Consider the following 9,076-nt stretch of genomic DNA (forward strand, 5'->3'; position numbering starts at 1 on the left):
AAAAGAGAAGTAATCGTTTGTTTTCTTTCAAAACAAATTCAAGGAATGTTTATATTATCTTTTGCTCTTCAATCAAGTCATATACGTATTTTAAATCATGTTATGTTCATGAATCTTGAAGCAAAAACTGAAATTATGTCACGAAATTTTCGACAACAAAGTGCAGATTTTTCGGCTCCCTTCCTTGTGCTTCACGGTTTTTGTTGGTTTTGTGCTTTCAGCGGTTGACTCGGTTCTGGGCATTCAAGGCTGCACCTAGGCATGTACTAGGATGTGTTAGGGAGATGTTGGTCCATCGGTTTGAGTCCCTTCGCCACAGTAAGACGAAATGGACAGCAACTCTCCATAGTTGCAATTTGTGAGTTTTGATTTTTGTTGTTTGGATGCCTAAGGTGAGGGTTTGGATTGTGTTTGGCCTAGGGCCTGTAGCCATGGTTAGAACCCTTCCTTAGCATTTCTAGGACATGACCAAGATTACCTTTCATGGCTTGGTTCATGGTCCCATCGGTTTTTAAAACAAGCAACACAAATGTCCCTCGATTTCAATTTTTCTGTTTCTTTCGTGTGAGTGAGTTTCGATTTGTTTGGGGTTGGGGTGGATCTTGGTTGGCTTCTAGCCCTTAGCCATGGTTCACATGATACCTCATGATGCTTAGATCAAGCCATGATCAATCATATGGCCACTGAAATTATATATGACAACAAAATGAAGCAACACCCTTCACGGTACAGCATGGTGTTCTCGGGTGGAACTTCGGATTGTCGTAGGTGTTTGTTTGGATTATGGTTGGCCTAGGGCCCTTATCCATGGTTCAAACCATACCTTAGGATGTTGAGAAGAGGCTCTGGTAGGTGGTTCAAGCCCCAATGACCATTAGCCTTGTAATTGAAGCGAAGCAAGCACAGTTGCTGCCGCTGGAATATTACAGCAGCTTTGCTGCGGTTCAGAGGTCACGTACGAGTTCTTGGTTGGCTTTTAGCCTATGGCCTTGGATTGGACAGTACCTCAATGAGTTATGAAGGCCATGTTTTTGGCCGTTTGTGATTTGGTTAAGTTTAGAAGTCGTACGAAAATTTATGGTGGAATGTGCCAAAGTGACTCTCGAAAGAGCGTTTCATGATTTTGGCCTCCATGCATAATTTTCTTGTATTACAGCCCTTGGTATTTATTTTCTATCATTTTAGGTGTATTTTAATCATTACTAAATGATGGTTTGATGTTGGTTCGGGTTGGTACGTAGTCATGGTTAGATACTAAGTTTGTTGGGCGTAATTGTCTCGTTTTTAGTTCGATTATGAAGTGTTGGTCAAGTTAAGTTTATTTGCGTGTGTCTCATGTTAGAATTAGGTCGCAACGAGCCTGAGAACGATCCAACTCATTTGGTAAAAACAGGATTTTAATTATATTACGTGCATAAAAATAGAAATTGTTTATTTTGAGATATATGCGATATTTCTTGTGGCCACCTCACGCTTATGGGATTCAGCTTATGGGATTATTACTTCACCCGGTGACTTACGACCGGTTCATGTTCATGTATGGGTACGGATATCCAGCCCAAGGGCTGTGATGATCTCTACCACCCAGTATAATGTGGTTTAGTCTGATCAGACGATTCATGTTATGTTTTGGGCCACTTGCGTAGAACATTATCTCAACAAAAACAGGGCTCTATCGAGCAAACATTTTACGTATGATGTTTTAGATATGCACGTATTTATAATTATTCATGACACGATTTTCACGTTGCGCTTTACGATATGATATTTTTTTGCGTTACGCCAAATTTTATTATATATTTATTTGTTATTCATGATATATGCATGCTGAGTCTTTAGACTCACTAGACTTGATTGTTGTAGGTACTGACGAGGTCGGGGCCGAGGCCGGGGACCAGTGAGCTAGCTTGGTTCGGCAGTAGTAGGAACCCGAGGACCTCATTTTTATCATTTACTATTTTTGCTCAAACTCAGTTTTTACTTTGACGACTTATTTTTAAGTTGTGGTTTTTGAAACAGTATTTACTTCCGCTACTACTTTAAACATTAAGTCTTTTATCAGTTTATTTATGAATGAGGAATGTTATTTATTTAAAGAGAAAAATTTAAAATTATTCCGCAAATTTTCAAATACGAAATACGGGCCTCGACAGCAGTACTCATTCCGAAGAAAGTAAAGAGAGGACCAAAAACTGGTGATTGCATTTTCATTGGATATGTTCAAAATAGTAGCGCTTATTGTTTTCTTGCACACGAATCTCAAATACCTGACACTACAAAAAAAATAATATTTTAGGACCGATCTTCCAAGAATGTTTGCGTAATCGCTCCGAAAACTTATAGCTGCAAGAGCGATTCCTCAAAACCGTTGTTAAAATGTGAGAATCGTAGGAGCGACTGGAAAACCGTTGTAACTAAACACTTATTCATCGGTTATCCTAAACCGTGCTTAACGTTATGAAATTTGACAGCAAAATCAAATTTGTGTAGCAGCGGTTTATCTGACGGTAGAAGTGGTCAACAAAACCGCTGCTAAAATTCACATATATTATAATAACATTTTCCTGATTGATGTTCAGATCCAAAATTTCCCAATTTTTAACTCTACGCCTCCATATATATACACGCAATCGATCGTGACTCCTTCTTCAATTCTTGCTCCTTAAAAATCCAACCTTCCGAGATCCTTCAAGAAATAATAACAATCCAACTTCCGCTCCGTTCTTGTCGGAAATTAACTCACTTGTACAAGTAATACTCGTGGAATCCATCTTCTAATTTCATTAAAAATCGTTTTACAGATGTGATTCTCGGTTTTGTTTTTGAAGATATGATTCGTTATTTTATATTAAGGTACTCGGATACATGTTTGGTCCGATCAACGTCTGTGAAAAAAAAATATCGATCACTCTTTCGCACTCTTAGTCGGACAATTTAAGATAATTGAATCAATCTTTAAATATGACAATGGAGAGAATATTGTACCAATTTATTTAAGATCACAATTGTGGCAATCCATAGGCTTTTACAACATAGTAATTAAATTCCAAGTTGATGATGATCTCACAATTGTTTTTGCCTTGATGGGGTCTCCTATTTAACTTTCTGCCGACTTTGAATTCTTAAGGATTAAATCATTTTCTTGTTGCCTAGCTGCTTAGGAGTACATGTTATTTTTCTAATTGAATTAACATAGCATAATCAGTAGTTTGCTCAAAGTATCGAAATTATGTTATTTTGAAGAAAGATTTTCTTTAATTCTTTTTAAAATAATTTAAGAGCTGTCAAATTTTTTTTTAATTTTTTTTTCGCGATTGCAAGTTAATCATTAATTGATAATTTCCAAGTTTTCAAAATTCTACGTAGAAAATCAGTTAATTTTTTCTAAGGTGGGAAATCTAATTTATAGAACATATGTAGTAGAATGCATATGTTTTACCTACAAGTTTTAGTAAATCTCAAACATATTTATTAAACGAGAAATAGATTTTTGTGGACAATGTTGAGAAAAAATTTGTTTAGTTTAGAAACATAGAATGTGATTTTAATTGAGTGTAGTAGAATTATATTGTCATTCGATAAAGTTTCAAAATTATTTTAATCTGTTAGTATAGTGTAGATATTTAAATTTCCATGTATGATTTTTTTTTCTTTATTATATCATTTAATGTTTGATGCATTCATTATTACATATATGTATTTGAATTAGCAAAAATAATTTAATTGGTTTGAATGGAGAAGGCTTGGATGTACTATCCCCACGGTAGTCTTGAGTATCGGGTGAGAGTCTTACACTTTTTACGTTACGCATTTGATGACCCAAATGACGAAGCCACAAAGTCGTGTTCTTGTCGCAAATGCATAAACCCAGAATCATGATCGTCAGACAGTACATGAACATCTGTTGATAAATAGTATTTTACAATATTATCGTATTTGGAGTTTTCATGGAGAAAAACTTATTACACAATCTCATGATAGAGTAAGAAACGATCTTTCGGCTTCTTCTAAGGAGGTTTCTGGTATGACTAATCATGAACCTATGATACAAAACATGTTACATGAAGCACTTGGGATTCCTGAAGGATCGTTTATGAATAATGAGAACTATGTTGGTGCATCAACAAGTCATATGGGGTATGACTCTAATGTTGAAGATTTTTATCGATTGGTAGATGATGCCAAACAACCACTATGTTCCGGATGCACCGAGTTTTCAAAATCGATGTTCATTGTTGAGTTAAGTTGAAGGTGAGTGGGAAATGGAGTGATAAATCATTCACAACATTATTGGAGTTTCTTCGCCGAGCACTTCCATTTGAAGCACATGTACCTAGTTCTTTTTATGATGCTAAAAAATTTAATTTCTAAACTAGGACTTCAGTATGAAAAAGTGCATGCTTGTCCAAATGACTGCATGGTTTATTGGGGGAAAAATAAGAATGAACAAGCTTGCAAAGTATGTAACCTCTCAAGATCGAAGGACTTGCGGAAACAAACCAAGAAGTCAAGTAAAGGTGGAAATAACGTCTTTTGGTGAAGACTCGAGCCAAGATATTTAGGTATTTTCCTTTAAAACTAAGATTAAAACGATTATTCATGTCATCTAAGACAGCTGAAAACATGCAATGGCATTCTAAGAAATGAGTTTCGGATGAAATTCTGAGGCATCCGACTGATTCACAAGCATGGAAGGCCTTTGATGAACGACATCATGACTTTGCATCTGATGTTCGAAATGTACGATTGGGTCTCGCTGCTGATGGCTTTAATCCTTTTAAAAAACAAAGTGTGTCACATATTACTTGGCCCATTGTCTTGATGTCTTACAATTTACCATCTTGGGAGTCTATGAAACCTCATTCAATTATTTTTTCCACATTAACTCCAGGTCCAAAAGCACCTGTAAATGATATTGACGTGTACTTACAACCTTTATTGGCTGAGTTGAAAGATTTGTGGGAAAATGGGACGCTGACATATGATGCTTGCAACAAAAAAATGTTTCACATGCACACTGCATTACTTTGGACAGTCAGTGACTTTCCTGGTTTGGAATGTTTGTGTGGATGGAACACATATTCAAAGAATGCATGTCCAACATGTGCTGATAAGACAGATGCATTGTACTTGAGGAATGGCAAGAAGTGGTCATTCAGAGGGCATCGTCGCTCCTTATCTCCAGATGCAGAAATTCGAACAATGGCGAGTTATGGCCAGAGCTATGTGAGCTAGATATGTCTCTGTTGTCTGGATCTGATGTCCTTAAAATGACTCTAAACAAAAATGTCTTGTATGGTAAGAGTATGCATCGAATCCAACTGTACGAATAAAACCTACTCATATTGAATTATTAAAATTAAATTGTCGCGGTAAAAAGAAAGGAGGTACCCCTATTGATGATGAAGCTATAAGATATGAGGTAAGAATTTTGTTTCAGTATTTTAAAATGACTTTTCAGATTTTTTTTAATTTTATTGACAATTTTTTTGTCTAAGCTTTGTTGAATGAGGTTATAAAGCGCTGTGACCAAGACATGCCGAAGGGAACAGATCCAAGACAAGTGCATGAGCAAGCATTTTGGTAATGCACATTTTTTATTTTGCTAAAGTTAAAAATTGTACGATACTAATTATTTTTTATGCAGTGAGTTGTTCGGGCCTGAGCATTCTGGGCGAGTTCGATGTTTAGGAGCTGGTGCATTGCCTAGCCAAGTTTTTCCTGAGCAATATAAGCGTATCCATTTCCAAGGATATGACACTGCTTCGGATGTTACAGAAAAGTTAAAGGAAATGAAAGAAAAAATAAAGGATATGGAAACCAGGGAGGAAGCACGAGAAGCACAATGGAAGGAATGAAAAGAGGCAATATAAGCAGAGAGAAGCACGACTACAAGCAGAAATGGAAGCACGTGAAGCACAAAGGCAATCTGAGATGGAACAATCGATGTGGCGGATCCAGGAACAATAATTACAAAATTTTACCCATATTATGCAAAGTATGATGGTCGGAACTGCTGGGGGATCTCGAGGGACCGAAACGTTACTGGGATAGGTATTTGCATGTTTGATATTAACAAATGATTTTTTAAAAATTAATTGTATAAATGCATGACTTCAAATCCCCTTTCTTTTGTAGATGGCAGGTGTTATGTTAGAAATCCTGCAACAATATATGAGTTTTCGTTCAAATGCTCAAGAAAGTATCCGTAGATCTCCTCCATGAGAGAAACCGAATAGTAGCAACTAGAATTTTGGAAAATGATATTTGGTTTTATGTTAGGGTTGGAAATAAATAATATTTTTTTAGTTGATTGATATGTTATTTTGGTTAGATCATCTATTTATTATATTGAGTTATGCAATGATTTCTTTTAGAAGGTAATACAAATTTTTAAAAAAAAAATCTATTTGCGATGTCGAGTGGATTGGATGAAAAATCAAAAGTATTGATTATAAAATTTTTGGAATAGAAAATAATCAATTTGTTGAATTGAAAGCTAATGCAGTGGTCGATTGGTTAGGACTCATGATTTGTAGGAGCGGATGTTTAACCAATTACAACATTTAAGTGTGGTCACAAAACTGCTTAGGAATGTGACTTTTAAGAACAGCTACGAAACCGCTCCCCTTGCACGCATGATGAAGCGTGAAGAGAAGCGCTCTTGCAGCCCACATTTAGGAGTGGTTAATATCCGCTCCGAATACCTGCAAACAGAAGTTGTTTCATAAACCGGTCCTAGGTTTCACATCAGCCTCGGCTTAAAAACTATGGCCATATCCATGTCTCATGCTCGGTTGGCAACTGATTCAACATCCTCACCTGCAAGATCGGTTCATGCCCATACCTGATATGAAGAATTCATATCGTTTACGTAAACGCTCCAGATGAGCATTTATGACTGCGGTTTCTAACTGGGGAAAAACTAACCTTTTAGAGCGGTGATGATAACATTTACCACCGGTTTGTTCTTCCGCTATAATTGTCCCTAGCAACGGTGGCAACAAGTGCGCTTGGAAAATCGTTGCCATATTTGTAGGAGCGGTGGAAAACCACACCTACATGTCAAATAACCGCTCTGATAGCTTCTTTTTTATAGTGTGATATTCACAAAAATATAATAATGGAATCAAAAAATGCATCGTTCTTTGAACACATGTTTCAATGCAAATCTAAGGAAGAACCAAGTTAATCCAAAAGATTATATGAGGCAATTGAAAAAGAACAAGAGATTGATCAATATATTGAACCTAGATGTAGTAAGAGCACTAGGACTGAGAAACCATTTGGTTCGGATTTCATCACTTTCATGATGGAAAGTGAACATCAAAGCTTCAAGGAAGCAATGAGTTCATCTGAGGGACCTCTATGGAAAGAGGCTACCAATTCCGAAATGGAATCCATTTTACAAAACCATACATGAGAATTAGTGAATCTTCCTCCGGGAAGCAAACCACTAGACTGTAAATGCATTTTCAAAAGAAAAATGAAATCATATGGAACCATAGATAAGTATAAAGTCAGATTGATAATCAAATGTTACCATCAACGTGAAGGGCTTGATTACTTTGACATATATTCTCCTGTATCGAGAATAACATATGTTCGTGTGATACTCGCGATTGCCGCCTTGCAAAATCTTGAAGTTCACCAAATGGACGTAATGATAGTTTTTCTAAATGGAGATTTAGAGGAAGAAATTTACATGTAATAACTTGAGAGATTTTATGCGACTGGGCAAGAAAATAAGGTTTGTAAACTAATGAAGTCTCTATATGGCTTAAAACAAGCATCAAAGTAATGACACGAAAAATTTGATAAAGCCATGATAGAATGAAAAGGCCCGTATTTCGTATTCATATTTTTGCGGAATTATTANAAGCTGTTTTCGAGCAGCTCGTAGCTAACACTGTGAAGCTTTACCCTTCCAATGATTTTTTTAGAACATGTTCAAAGTTCTGCTCAAAAATAGCACCTCAAAACTCGCCTGATTTCGAACCACGGAAGCCAAGAAAATTGACCCTCGTCCTAGTGTTTCAACCGTCCATTCAAGAAGATTTTTAGGAGCCATTCTACTACCTCAATTTCAAATTTCCAGCCAAAAAAACGAGATTGGAACACACCAAAATACTAGCTCAAGGCACTTTTTAAATCTCGCCCAAGCATCCCCCAAGTACGGCCAAGGTTCGCCCAAATTCCAAGTAAATTCGAACTATACTAGTTCGATTGTGTAGCTGTCATTCATGAGTTCCAGCAAGGATCGTGCAACAGATACTCAACATTCTAAGGTTTTTTTCTGTCCGAAAATCACATTCAAGTACCGGCCTAACCCTTGTCAAGTTCTGTCATGAATTTGCCAAGTATCCATCCATGTTTCGATCAAGTTTTTACTGCACGTTCAAAACAACTGTAAGTGGGCCTATGTATTGTTTTAAATTATGATGTATGATTTAAAATTAGACCGATTACTATGTGTTTTGCTTTTGTATGCATTACTATTTGTTTTTTGATGCATTTTTTGCTAAGTTCTGATATGTTCCATCCATTTTGTTCCGATTTGATCCATTCGATCTGCCTCCTCCGTTCAAAGTGATAAGTCTGTTTGTTATGATTTGAATATTGGCGCATCGGGAAAGCCTGTGAGGGAAAAATCTCCAAAGAGAGCATGTCTATGGGAAAATACCAAACAGAGAGTTCAATAACAAGGATAGCCCGTGATCATTATTATAAGATCTGTGTTTAGTAAGTGATTCTGATTTGATAAGACTTTGTTCGGTTAATATTTTGTTCTATTTGTTATGATCTGATCGTCTGATACAATATAAGTTCTGAACTGTGTTTGTTCCATTTTTGACTTTTGCTCTAAAAAATGATCACTTTAAAGATTTGTACATGTATAAATTGTTATTCTGTTATTCAATCGACCGCCACTAGCTGAATATTACCCAAAACACTCAACCCCTTACGTTCCTTCCCAAATAATAATGATGAACAAGTGGAAGAGACAGAACAAGATCAATTTTGGGGCTATTGAAGAAATCCAAAGCTATGAAGAGCAAAACACTGATTTCAAGTT

The 9,076-nt window shown here is 36.3% G+C and overlaps 1 long non-coding RNA gene across 1 annotated transcript; it reads left to right on the top strand.

Moving 5' to 3' along the window:
* Positions 1 to 5,489: 5,489 nt before the first annotated feature.
* On the top strand, positions 5,490 to 6,300 carry LOC140962689 (uncharacterized). Its single transcript, XR_012172592.1, has 3 exons — positions 5,490 to 5,583; positions 5,648 to 6,054; positions 6,139 to 6,300. It is a non-coding gene; the product is annotated as an uncharacterized lncRNA (long non-coding RNA).
* The last annotated feature ends 2,776 nt before the right edge of the window (positions 6,301 to 9,076 follow it).

Source organism: Primulina huaijiensis, chromosome 17, assembly GCF_012295235.1.
Source record: "Primulina huaijiensis isolate GDHJ02 chromosome 17, ASM1229523v2, whole genome shotgun sequence".
Taxonomy (NCBI): domain Eukaryota; kingdom Viridiplantae; phylum Streptophyta; class Magnoliopsida; order Lamiales; family Gesneriaceae; genus Primulina; species Primulina huaijiensis.